Source organism: Parambassis ranga, chromosome 13 (genome assembly GCF_900634625.1).
Source record: "Parambassis ranga chromosome 13, fParRan2.1, whole genome shotgun sequence".
NCBI classification, from domain to species: domain Eukaryota; kingdom Metazoa; phylum Chordata; class Actinopteri; family Ambassidae; genus Parambassis; species Parambassis ranga.
This window is the reverse complement of record NC_041033.1, coordinates 1,692,274-1,705,739: the sequence shown is the minus strand read 5'-3', so window position 1 is coordinate 1,705,739 and position 13,466 is coordinate 1,692,274.

The following is a 13,466-nucleotide window of genomic DNA, read 5'->3' as shown; positions in this document are numbered from 1 at the left end:
ATTAAGGTGACTAACGTGCACAGGTGAGGCTGAATTTTGAACTCAACTTTATTATTATCCCAAAGGCAATATGATCTGCAGCAGACATTAGCTATCAGGTTCCATCAAGATAGAACAGACAAACAAAAATTCCACAACCCTGAGAAAACAAAGGTGCTCCCAACACATTGGATCAGAAACTAAGATGTTAAAAAACAGTGGAGTGAATAGAGTGTCAAGTCAAGCCAAAAAGTGCTATGTGACAGCAACAGATCAATTTAAAAAGACACACAGCCAAAATATGCTACATCTGAAAACACATCTTGCAAGTAAATGCATAAAAAACACATTAGCTGAGTAAACTGAGCTACTCAATAAATAAATAAAAGCCCTATTAGCTGTTTATGAGGTAGACATTTTATATTGGGAACAATTTCAACATCCTTCCCCTGGATGACTTGTATGCATAGCACTAGTAGCATCTTTGCACTAAACAGACTGTGATCAACCTCATCGTTTTTTAGAAGCCACGATCACTTTAAAGAGAAGCCTCTGATCATAAGTACTCCTACAGTCACTAGTGTTTAGAATTAAAAATTAAGGTAAGAGGACACAGCTCTGTGGGAAACGAGTTAACACGCCGAGACCTATCTGATGTGAAATCCACAATCCAGCCAATCAGATTTGACTTCAAAATAAAAATGAAGATTCTCAGTTCATTTGTAGGGCTCATGGTAGGACAGAAGCCTACCATGAGTTTTTGAGGACTCTAGATTAGAGGTCGACCGATGAATCAAACCAGTTATTGGTCATTTTTAAAAATAATTTGCATCGGTCAACGCCAAAGAATATTCAACTGATTAATATACAGACGCATCTGCAGGCAGTACAGCATTCTTGCTGTGGAACGTGTGACACAGCCCCTTATGTCAATCAACCATTCTACAGGCAGACTCAAGATGATGTTAACAAGTGTCACTAACTCAGAAGAATGAGAATGAGTAATACATTACTTCTTAGGAGACAACTGTAAATTCTTATATTTCAAAGCCCTGTTACTGTGTATATGAAGTGTTACTAGCACTATGAGACAGCGAGCCTTCAACCAGCTGTGCTCACAGGTGAGGTAGCTACTGAAACCCAGTCACAAGTCCCATGAAATCCTTAAAGGCCGCAGTATTGTTTGGCTTTGACTTTATTGATAGCAGAGAATTTGCTCTGAAGGCTGTGTGGCATGGAGCAGCTCTGTCTCTCTCTCTCACACACACACACACGCTGAAGCAGGAGCGAGTGTGTGAATTAAAATGTACAAAAAATGTACAAAATTAAATGTACAAAAGTATAAATTACATTTTACAGAGTTGGAGCCAACAATGCTTGTCATCAGTGCAACATGTCGTCTGCGTGTGAACATCAAAATATCAAACCATGTAGCAATAAAGTCTACATGGCCTCCTCTATGTGCACAAAGCGTCCTCTAAATCTCCAATGCCTGTGTAGTCCTCAGTGCAGCAACAATGACAAGCAGACTACATGAAGGATTTATTTTTGTGATCACAAAGACTCTGACCACTTGGCTTACAATTACATTTAACCACTGCCCACAACTGTAAGGCTAGATCTGGAGTACCATAGTCTTACTCTCTAGGATCCAGCACCGACTTTGCTGCATCACTTCGGTCTGAGTGCTAAGCTTTCATTTCTCATGAAAGAAATAAACTGAATGATGTTGACAATAACATTTGTACTTACTCCTAATCTCTCTCTGAAATGCCCCAAAACAGGTTGTTAACAAACAGCAAGTTGTTAGAACTTTAAACAAAAAGGACTGACTGATAAGTGCACAGCAGGGGGTGAGGAATGTGTTGTATTTGTTGTAATATTACATTCAGAATAATCCTGTAGTTATGTGGACCGAAGTGATACAGCAAAGGAGGTCGGTGCTGGATCAGTGCGGTCCGTCCCTCTTGTCCAATAACCCAAGTCATTGGCTGTGTCCCAATTCAGGGTCTGCATCCTTCGGAGGACGCAGCCTACGCGGTCTCAGGAGGCCGCGTCCTCCTGAGGATCCTCCGGAGGATCCTCCACCGTTGGTAAATGGGACGGTCTGGCCTTCAAAGCACTTCCTGATTGTGGCGCGACGTCATAAATTTTGCCCCGGGAAAAACAAAAGCAGCGACAGCGACACAACACGGACTACACAACAAACGGGACAACAGTGTGGATTTAGACATTTGGAATATTTTAATATATTTATTTGTTGTTGGAGGAAGGGGAGAGGCGGCTCCAGCGGCAGCAAAACCGGTGACGGCTCATTTTCTTCAGGCTGGGAGAGCGCAGTGGGGAGGTGACGGTAAGCTGCTGTTTAACCATATTATTGATCATAATTAATATACCAGCTACTGAGCAAACGCTAGATATATAACCAGTAGATAGACAAATATGATTAAATGTAATTTATATTTGATTCAATTGTAAGACTTGATACAGGGTCTGTTTGTAATTTTAATACTTTAAATAAATAGCTAAATGTGTAAGAACCCTGCAAATAACCCTGAAAGCACTGCTTTAATGTGTCATTAAGCATCAGGTCTGTCACTGCACCAGAGAATTACTGCTGGGTGGAGGAGAGTGGGGCTCCCTGCAGGACCAGCTGTCTGTCCTGGAGGAGGTGTACTGACCATCATCACCTCTGGAGGGTGAGGATACATATTTTATAGCTTTTCATATTTTAAGCTGCGTTGGAAGCCGCTCTGTTGAAGTTATTATTTTTATTTTTGCCCTTTTTAAAAACATCTTTAGTAACATGGCAGCCGCCGATCGTCAGCTCTGCAAACCCTGATGGACGATGTGGTGGACAGTAGTGTTGGGAGGTTCGACTCTTCTTACTGACTCAAATCAGTTACTCTCGAACCCTCACGTGAACGAATCTTATTGTGAGTCATTTCGTTCATTTCGTTCATTTTTACAGCCGGTGGCGCCGTGTCCCTCTGTAGTATAGTGCCGCGCATTGATATGGGACAAAGTATAATAAGTATAACTACCACAAGCAATTCAAAGCATGTGAAAACATAAGAGGGCAAATACACACCACGGTACAGTGACTTCTGTCCTGCATCCTCCCTGCCAGTGTTGTTTAACAGTGCCACAGTGACTAGGTAGCTGTCACGTGACAAATGAACGAGAGTGTACTGCTTCACACACACATGAGCTGTGAACGAGAACGAATCTGTGCAGCCTGTGGAGCTTGTCACGTGACAAATGAACGATGAACGAGAACGAGGAGGAGAACGAATCTACAGCTCTGATCCGTGCAGCCTGAGCAGCCTATCATGTGACAAATGAACGATGAGCGAGAACGAGGAGGAGAACGAATCTACAGCTCTGATCCGTGCAGCCTGAGCAGCCTTGGTTACATATGATTTCATGACTGGATAATGTACTATTATATTTATTATTTAATGGCAGAGTATAACACAAAACATGATGTCATTTTAGAAAGCATTTATTTACAAACACACTTTACATTATATACACAATAACACTACACATCAACAACAAGCAAAGACCATTAATTATAATTTCATGAATACATAGCGTTTGCCTGGTGTCACGTGACAAATTGAGGAGCGTCAGATATCAGACATTCATTTCCTTGTTTGTTTCTGAGTCCACAGCCCCGCAGCTGAGCTTCAGCTCTCGCGTGACAAATGAGCAATCCGGAACGATTCGTATGAACGATTCGTATGAACGATTCGTATGAACGATTCGTATGAACGATCTGTGAACGAGTCGCAAGTTCCTTTGCTGATCATTTGCTGCTGGCCAATTGGCACACAGCCTGAGTGGCTTGGCCGTCACGTGACAACAGAACGAAGATCCGGGGGCTACCGCGACTCAGGAACGAATCATATCTGTTTCCTGTCCTGCCAACTGAGCTTTATGCGGCTGCCTGCCATGTAGCGAAAGAACGAATCACTCACTGAGGGGACTCGTTACCCCGATTCATATAAAAGATTCGTTCATATCGAACGAATCGTTCACGAGCAACACATCACTAGTGGACAGAGGAGACAGACACCCCCCTCCCCCAGATGATGTCCCACTCACAGCCAGAGGACTCCAAGGTCTTCACCGTGGCATCATCCAGTCCAGCCAAACATTTATATATATGTTCTTTGTGAATAGTATTTTCTGCTGATTTTTATAAATAATAAACTGTACATTTTCATAATGCCCACTGGTAAATAGTTAGAAATGTTCAAACTGTGTCTTTGTAAATATTGTACATAACACAACACACACACAATAAATGATTTACTGTGGTCACTGAGAAGTTGTTCAAAAGTTTACTTAAATTATAAATAGGTGATGAAACACATAATGTAACAAGGTTAGAAGAGTTTAAGAACACAGAGACAAGAACGATTTAATATCATCCTTTAATTTAATAAGTAACATTTAAATAACACAGAACATAAAATCACTGCTGTCCACCATCCTCTCAATGAGCTGAGGTCTGTCCGCTCTCTCTCTCTCTCTCTCTCTCTCTCTCTCTCTCTCTCTCTCTCTCTCTCTCTCTCTCTCTCTCCTATCTCTCTCCCCCTCTCTCTCTCTCTCTCTCCCTCCCTCTCTCTCCAGTCTCATCTCCTCCGTTATCAGTTGTCAGGTTTCTTCTGTTTCTCTCTGCTCCTCCTACAACAAAATGACAACAGGCAGAATGACCGTTTGATATAATAACGATAATATTGCTCCTCACGTGAACTATACTTTATACTATACTACAGTAAACAGTCCAGAAACATTCAATCAAAGCGTTTACTTCACAGCGCCTCGTATCAACAGGACGTCATGTTTGTAAATATAAAACTCATTTTTTTAATGCCACTGTCACTACTAGCATTTTAAAACTCTCGAACTACTGCTCTTTACTTACATTTAAATGTGAATTCGGCACTCCTGCCGGTGCCGCTGCCGCTCGCTTGGTCCGTCATCGTACTATTGGACAAAAAGTAGGTCCGCAAAGCATTGTGGGATATTTAAGGCCACGAAGGATGGTAGCGATGCGTCCTCCAAATTCAGGCAAAAGGAGGACGCATTTGGAGGACGCATTTGAAGGACCCTTCGACTTTTGGCGAATTGGGACAGCCTTCGCGCAGCTTTGTGACGTAAGCGGCCTTAAAATGCGCACTCCGAAGGATGCAGACCCTGAATTGGGACACAGCCAGCGTTAATAGGAGCGGCCATCTTAGATGATGTAATCAGAGAAGGCTCCAAGTCAGTTGAACACCTGTGGAGGTTACCATGGAAACGCCCCCCTCCGCCCCCTCCCTTCTGTTGCAGAGGGAGACTCACTCACTCAGAGGTATCTAGAAAAAGCCTAGCAGCAATCAAACTAATTAGGCTTTTTGTGAAGCGCTCGCACAGAGCATGATGGTACTACTCACATAACATTTGTTTGCTGATTTAGATTTGTTTCATCTTTCTGTTATTTTGATTTACACATACTGATGAAACGAGTACAATGAAAAGACACTGGTCTGATTTGCACAAACACTGCTTACCTCGCTGAAAGCTTGCCAGACGCCTGGATATGGTTGCTAGGCTATGATTGGCTAGTGACTATGACAGCCGCCCAAGTGGGCGTGGTTATTTGAATGTCATCAGATTATAAAGGCATTCTAATGACATCAGTATATACATCAGTATAAAGGCATTCTTATGACATCATTCTTATGATGTCATAAAGCAATGATGTCATATGTTGATAGCAACTGGACTAGTTTTCTACTTAGTGACACTTATCCACAGGATTACCAAAACGTAAAGACTATAAAGGATTTTAAGAAAAGCAAAGAAGAATTGTTTGCGATGGCTTGTAGCAATATTGTAAACACTTTCAATGCGACGGTAGAAGAAATTCTGCCCATTATGAAAGATTTTTTCAGCAGGATTTCTCCATCACAGTGGAGCATGCTAGCATCGGGAACCTACGACAGGGACACACGGGCTTTCCTGACTGACATGATCGTTGAGATTGTGCAGACTATTTCTGCAAATGCTGCAAGAAACATTTTAACGCTTGCTTACACTTGCTTACACCCTGAAACCATTGCGGACCTAAACATATCCGTACGCGACGCCATCTCTGCCAGCTTTGCATCTGCTTTGGATGTCCCTCAGGAGAACTTTGAAAGTGCAGAACAGTTAGGAGGACTGATGGAGGAGGAAGTTTCAAAGAAAGTGAAATATGTCCTATCTATTGTCATTGAATGCCCTGTGCTGCCATTAGAGCCTGCTATTTATGTCAGCGGCTTAATGTCTTGCCGCGACTCTATTACAAGCATGCTGCACCATACTGCAGGATGTCTGAAAAGATATTTAGGTGACTTGAAAACCAAGTGCATGGAATGTTGGTCTAAGAAGTTCTCCTCTGCATCCGCAAATACAGACACTGTCTCAGCAACAGGAGTGGTCACAGACGAACCAGAGATATCAGGCAGCAGCAGATCAAAATCTGCCTCTCCTTTATGTTTCAGTGATGACGAAGAGTGCACACACTCACTCGGACCTGAAACCCCACGAGGGGTGCTCTCCGACCAGCATATGATAACAGCTGTTAGTGAGATTCTAATGCAAAATGTCAGAAAATCACCAGACATTGAAGAAGAGCTTGATACCACACCTTTAATATCTCCAGATATTCAGGATGTAGCAGCTGATATTGTCGATGCCATGATTAACAATGTGCATTATTCAGATTCAGATGTTTCAGAATCAGCTGACAGAGCAACACCACTCAGACCTCACTGTGATATGACAGAAGTAGTTTCCAAGGTAGAACACTTTCTAGATTCACAGATGACCCAGACAGATGACACACAAACTACACCCCCACCCCAGAGAACGGACCAGTTTTTAAAGTTTGCCCAACAAAACTTTGAAAAAATGAAAGAGCATCTGAAGAAAGCTGTTCAGACAGATTTCCCGCAGTTTTTGGTGAACATCAGGGAACGGACTCAGACACAAAATCGAGAGGACACTTCCGCAGACATGTTACCCGGATATGTCCCAGAGGCTTCTGCATCAGTTAGAAGTCCGGAATTGCCTAAAACGGGCAATCAGAGTGGCACAGTGCCCTGGATCAATGTGATGAAAACTCACTTTTCCTGTGACTTTGAGAGCATCATGCCCAAGATCAACGACCTGCTTCATAAATTAGACCTGGTCAAACAAGAGGACAAGTACAGGAATGAAGTCAGGCAGTTTTCAAATGAACTGACGGATATGATGTATAATCACATCATGACTAGCAGGACATATGAAGTTCCTGTGACTCCACTGACAAAGTGTGTTTCTGACACCGTCATATCTCAGAAGAGAAAACTGAACGGCCCTTCTCAGCAGCACTTGTCTCCTGAAGTTCTGTATACCATGGCAGAGGATGCAGTGGGAAAGTTCTTGCAGCAGATTGTAATCTGGAAGGAGAAAGTACCAAGGGACATCTCATATTACAGGGATGACATGTCGAATGTACTGGCAGGAATTCAAAACTTGTTTGACAAAATAATGACCGGTCCGGAACAGAATGATTCCCTCGTGCCTCCTGAAAGAGAAGATGACGACAGCCGGTCAGATGATTCTGGTTTAGAATTAACAGTGCGGAAAATTGGTCGCGTTGATTCTCATGCTGCCTCTTCTCTGATTGTGGATGACCACATGCCGGACACATCTTCTGAACAAGACCATCAACCTCAACCAGCCCCCAGCAATGATGACCACATGTCGGCGGGCACATCGTTTGAAACAGACGATGAAACAGACAGTGAAGTGCTTCAGCTTGGGCAGCAGGCACAAGCAGCAAAGTCTTCTTCAACTCAGAGGTCGACCTACAACCTTGTCACTGCTGTGATAATAAGGATCTACAAGAAAGCCTACCAGGAATACAAGAGATGTCTGCCAGCTAAAGAGATCAATAGGATGATCAAAAGTCTGTCAGACAAGGTGATGGAACATGTCATTTTCACAGACACATTGGACATCGACACCATTAAACGACTTGCAAAAGCAATCGTTAAAGATCTTCAGAGAGATTTTGGCACTCCTGAAACGCTGCTTTTACATGCACTGGCATCAAACCCAGATTTTGGTGACGCTGTTGTGGTGTATGTGAAACTCCATCTAGACCCCACATCTCAAACACCCACAAAAGCAAGATTTTTCAGACGTGCATCAAGTCCTGCAAGCAGGTTCCTGAAAAGTGCTCGATGCTGGATTAAGGACCTGAGAGTGTGATCCTGAATGCAAACAAACTGTCACACCGTCTATCTCTCTAAACTTAAAAACAAGTCAGATGATGATAGAAGGGAGGTGAAGTTTAAATTTAAATTTAAAATTTAAAAAAACAAACAACAAACTATTGTTTGTTTTTTTTAAACTAATTTCTTTTTTGCCACAGGTTTCAAGTCACGTTAAATACAGTTAATAGTAGTGTGTTAGTAGTAGCAGTAGTAGTGTTAGTACAGGAGTGTAAGTGTCAATATAAATCCAAATCACAAGTACAGTAAGCAGTGTGACTGAGCATAATATATGTTGCATGGCTGTAATATAAGGGGGCGGCACTGGTCCTGGTTCAATTCTGACTGGGGCCTTTCTGTGTGGAGTTCTCCCTGTGCCTGCGTGGGTTTTCTCCGGGTACTCCGGCTTCCTCCCACGTTCTAAAGACGTGCATGTTAGGTTAGATGGTCACTCTAGATTGACCGTAGGTGTGAGTGTGTATGGTTGTTTGTCTGTATGTTGCCCTCTGATGGACTGGTGACCTATCCAGGGTGTACCCCACCTCTCACCTGTAGTTAGCTGGGAGAGGCTCCAGCCCCCCTGTAAGAGATGAGAAGGTGCTAAATAAATACAAATATAGAGCTTGGAGGGAATGATATTGGTACATGACATGATCATCTAGCTCTTCTCCCTACAGAAAGGGGAGGAGTTACACCGAGTTACAATATAGTCTGATGTGTGTCATGCAGGGGGTGAGACCTGTTGTTAAAAATACTGAGGAGTTACAGACTCCAGCTCAGCTCCCAGCACCGAGCCAGCCTTTCTAATGAGCTTGTCGAGTGTGTTGTGTCGGCCGACTTCATGCTGCTGCCCCAGCACACTGAGACCTCCAAGTGGTAAAACGTCTGGAGCATGGTCTGGCAGAGTCTCTTTAGGATATACAGGTGATTCTGTCCCTTATTAGGGCCCGAGCACCGAATGGTGCGAGAGCCCCATTGAAATGCAAGCGTTTATTATTATACGTCATTCTTGTTCAGCCCGGTATCGTGATTTTGACCCCCTGAACGTGCTCAAAAACTCACCAAATTTGGCACAAAATTGTCCCCTGACGAAAATCGCAACTTGACACTGTCGCCATTGGCGGGCATGGCCGCATGACTCTGCAGCGCCCCCTAACGTGTGAAAATATTCACCGCAAGTGCTACAGACTTCAGACTCGGTACACTGATGTATCGCCTCGTGACAAGAAAAAAAGCCTTTTGAAAAAACTGCGCCATTTTGCAGTTTTCACACCCCGCACTTTTGCGCACTCCTCCTAGTGGATTTCTCCAGTTCACCTGAAACTTGGTCTGCTTACTCTTAAGGCATTAGGGACCAAAAGTTATCAAAAACGCAGCACTTCGTCATACGGTCTGGCCGTGGCGCCGCCACAAAGTTGACCCTTCGCCAACTCACAGGAAGGCCCGTCATCACTGCTTGCAGCTTTAATTGTATATTGCCTCTGTGTTTGTGGACCAGTCGTTTGCGGTCAATGTGGACAACCATTTGTAGTTGTCCACAATGTCCACATTGGTACCTTTGATGCTGACCGGGTTTGGGAGTGTCTGGTGCTTCCTGAAGTCCACCACCAGCTCTTTTGTCTTTGTGACAATGAGCTGCAGGTGGTTTTGTCCACACCACTCCATGAAGCAGTTCACCACACTCCTGTACTCCGCCTCCCGACCTCTGCTGACTCGTTTCTCTGTATGTCCAGCACATATGGCAGTGTTGACAATAAAGCTGACTTTGAACTCACTAACCCGTTGTCTATGTAGAAGTGTGAGAGATAATTTAATGTGTTTTGATTTCTCCCCCCTTCTTTTCAGGTTGCTGACCTTGCTTCTGAAGAGTGCAGAGTCTTTTCTGCTTGCTCCTGCTCTGCCTGCCTTTACTTTACTTTTTACCTTTTTATCTTTCACTCTTTTCCCCCCCAAAGATTTTACAGTTCAATTTTATACCCATGATACGTTTTGTACCACTGGATGTTTGGATTTTATCTTTTTAAACAAATCAACAGACCTGCTGCAGCTCACTTTGTCTACTCATCAGCCTAGTGAAGACAACAACCACAACAAGCTTACGCTGCCAAAACTGCTGGGATTATCTTCAGGAAATCACTGAGTTTAAAGCAAAGATTTTTGCCCTGGAAATGAAAAAAGTCCGTCCTCCCCCCAGATTATGCATCTGAGGTCAATCCAACCCACCCCTCCCTCTTCCACTCCCCTAAGCACACCATCTAAGCCTCCCCAGCCACCACCCAGAGCACTGGCCTCTAAGGCCTTTAACAGCACCAAGACTGCAATCAGGTACTAGGACACCCAGGGCTTCTGCTGTTTGAGGACTTGCACCCATAATAATCCCACTACCAACCTGAGGCCCAGGGAGAGAGCACTCTCCCACAGCGTAGCTTCATCAATTCATGTTTTGATAAGTAAAAGGAAAAGAAAGCCCCATCATCCAAGAAATGTATTATCAAATTTAAAATCTGTTCAATGTCAGCCACAGTCTGTCCCCAAACATAAACAGGACATGGATTTTAATGCATTAAAGTTAGCTCTCTTAAATGTTAGGTCTTTGGCAGGCAAATCGTTCTTAATTAATGATTTTATTCAAAAGCACCATCTGGATTTTATGTTTTTAACTGAAACTTGGTTGGGGCAAGACAATAGTGCAGCAGTTCTTATTGAGTCTACCCCTCCTAACTTTGGTTTCACGAGTGAAGCAAGATTGCACAAGAAAGGAGGAGGAGTCGCCAACTTGTTTAATGACTGCATCCAGTGCAAAAAGGTATCCTATGGAAAGTTTGACTTTTGAATATGTTGCTCTTCAGCTAAAATCCTCCTGTCAAGCAACCTTTGCAGTTATTTACAAAACCCTGAAATACAATGCAAAGTTCTTTGATGAGTTTGCCAAACTATTGTCTATTATGTGCATTGACTTTGATTGTGTTGTCTTAGTGGGTGACTTTAACATTCATGTTGATAATCCTAATGATGGAAGTGCCAAAGAACTCTTTAACATCCTAGATAGCTTTGGGCTGTCACAGCATGTAACAGACTCAACACATAACAAGGATCCTGGATATACTATATACTATATATATATATATATATATATATATATATATATATATATATATATATATATATATATATATATATATACACTGGATCTAGTTATTTCCAAAGGTCTGAACATCTCTGAGGTTGTGGTGACCGATGTTGCTCTTTCTGATCATTACTGTGTTGCGTTTAAAACGACCAACCCTGCTAATCCCAACAAGGTAGAAGGAAAGGTGATCAGAAAGCGTCACATTAATGATAACACCTGTGTGTGTGTTCACACAGGCTTTTGTACCATCACCAACCCTGCCCACAGCTCCTGGTGATGACCTTGTAAACAGTTTCAGTTCCAAAGTTATGACTGTTATTGATTCAATAGCCCCAGTCAGAACCAAAGTTCTGCCAGGAAGGAAAAAGTCACCTTGGAGAAATGCCACACTGGTTAAAGCTCAAAAAAGCGTCTGCAGACAGGCAGAACGCAGATGGAGAAAAGCTAAACTCCAGGTTCATTATAACATTTACAAAGAGAGCCTACATAACTACAACCAGGAACTAAAAAATGCAAGACAATCCTATTTTTCAGAGATCATCGATAGGAACAGCAACAATGCTCGCACATTGTTCTCTGTTATAGACAGACTAAGAAACCCAGGAGTATCAGTCCCACCTGAACTGCTGTCTAAAAAGTCATGCAATGACTTTGCATCTTTTTTCACAGGTAAAGTGTTAAAAATAAGACAAACAGTCTGTAGCTCTAGCTCCGGCAAAACCATAATGTCACTTGTGCCTTCTCATCCACCAGTTAAGCTGGCACATTTTATCCTTCTAGATAATACAGCACTGACAGAAACAGTGAAAACCCACAACATGCTCACTTGACAATCTGCCTGCACATTTTCTTAAAAACGTTTTTAACTGCATATTATACTTCCGGCGCGGCCTCGCGGTAGCAGCCAGCCAGAGAAGCTCCGCACACCGCGGGTGTATTAAGTTGTTTTTCGTAATTTATTCCTACTCTAAACATTCTACTTTGTACTAAATCGAAGTATAAGCGGTCAGGCACTGCAATAATGCATCTTTTTCGGACTTTCTTCGTGGTCTTCATCGCTTTTGGAGCACTTTTATCATGCCGCGTCTCGGCCGTGACGGAAACACGCCAGGGCTCCATTGTTTACACCAGGGACCAGCTGATGAATCTCCAGCACAGCGGGATGTATGGCCAGCGACACGAAATCCCCAAAGAACTAAGAAGGAAACAACGCGGAAGCAGAGGGGGCAAAAGAAGACAGCTGAGGAAAAGAAGATACAAGCCGTATCTCCCTTCTATCGTTATGGGTAATGTTAGATCACTGGGTAATAAGATGGAAGAGTTAACATCTCTCACAAAGAGCGAGTGTGTGTTTCATGAGGCGTCTGTAATGTGCTTTACAGAGACGTGGCTGCACGCAAACATACCAGACTCTACCGTGAGTTTAGCCAGCTTTCAGTTGGTACGGGCGGACAGGAACTGCACCGAGAGCGGCAGGAAGAAAGGAGGGGGACTTGCGCTCTACGTGAACAACCGGTGGTGCACCTCGGGACACGTTACGGTAAAGGAGAGTGTGTGCAGCCCGGACATTGAACTGCTAGCGGTAAGTCTACATCTGTATTATTTGCACAGAGAGTTCTGTCACGCCATTGTAGTCGTTGTTTACATTGCTCCCTCGGCTGAGGCGTCGCGGGCTACTGACGTCATCAGCTCTGTGACCGCGAGGCTTCAGTCCCAGCACCCTAATGCCTTCATAGCGATTTCTAGCGATTTTAACCATGTTAATCTGAAATCAACTCTGCCCACTTTCAAGCAGTTTGTGGACTGCAAAACAAGAGAAAATACAACTCTAGATTTACTGTATGCTAATGTTAAAGAGGCCTACAGCTCCATAGCTCTCCCTCCCTTGGGCAGATCAGACCATAGCCTAGTCCACCTCAAACCCCAGTATATACCAGCAGTACAGCAGCAGCCAGTGACCACCAAAACTGTATGGAGGTGGACACCGGAAGCCCTGGAGACCCTGCAGGGATGTTTTGAGGTGACTGACTGGGATGTGTTCTGTGACACCCACGGTGAGG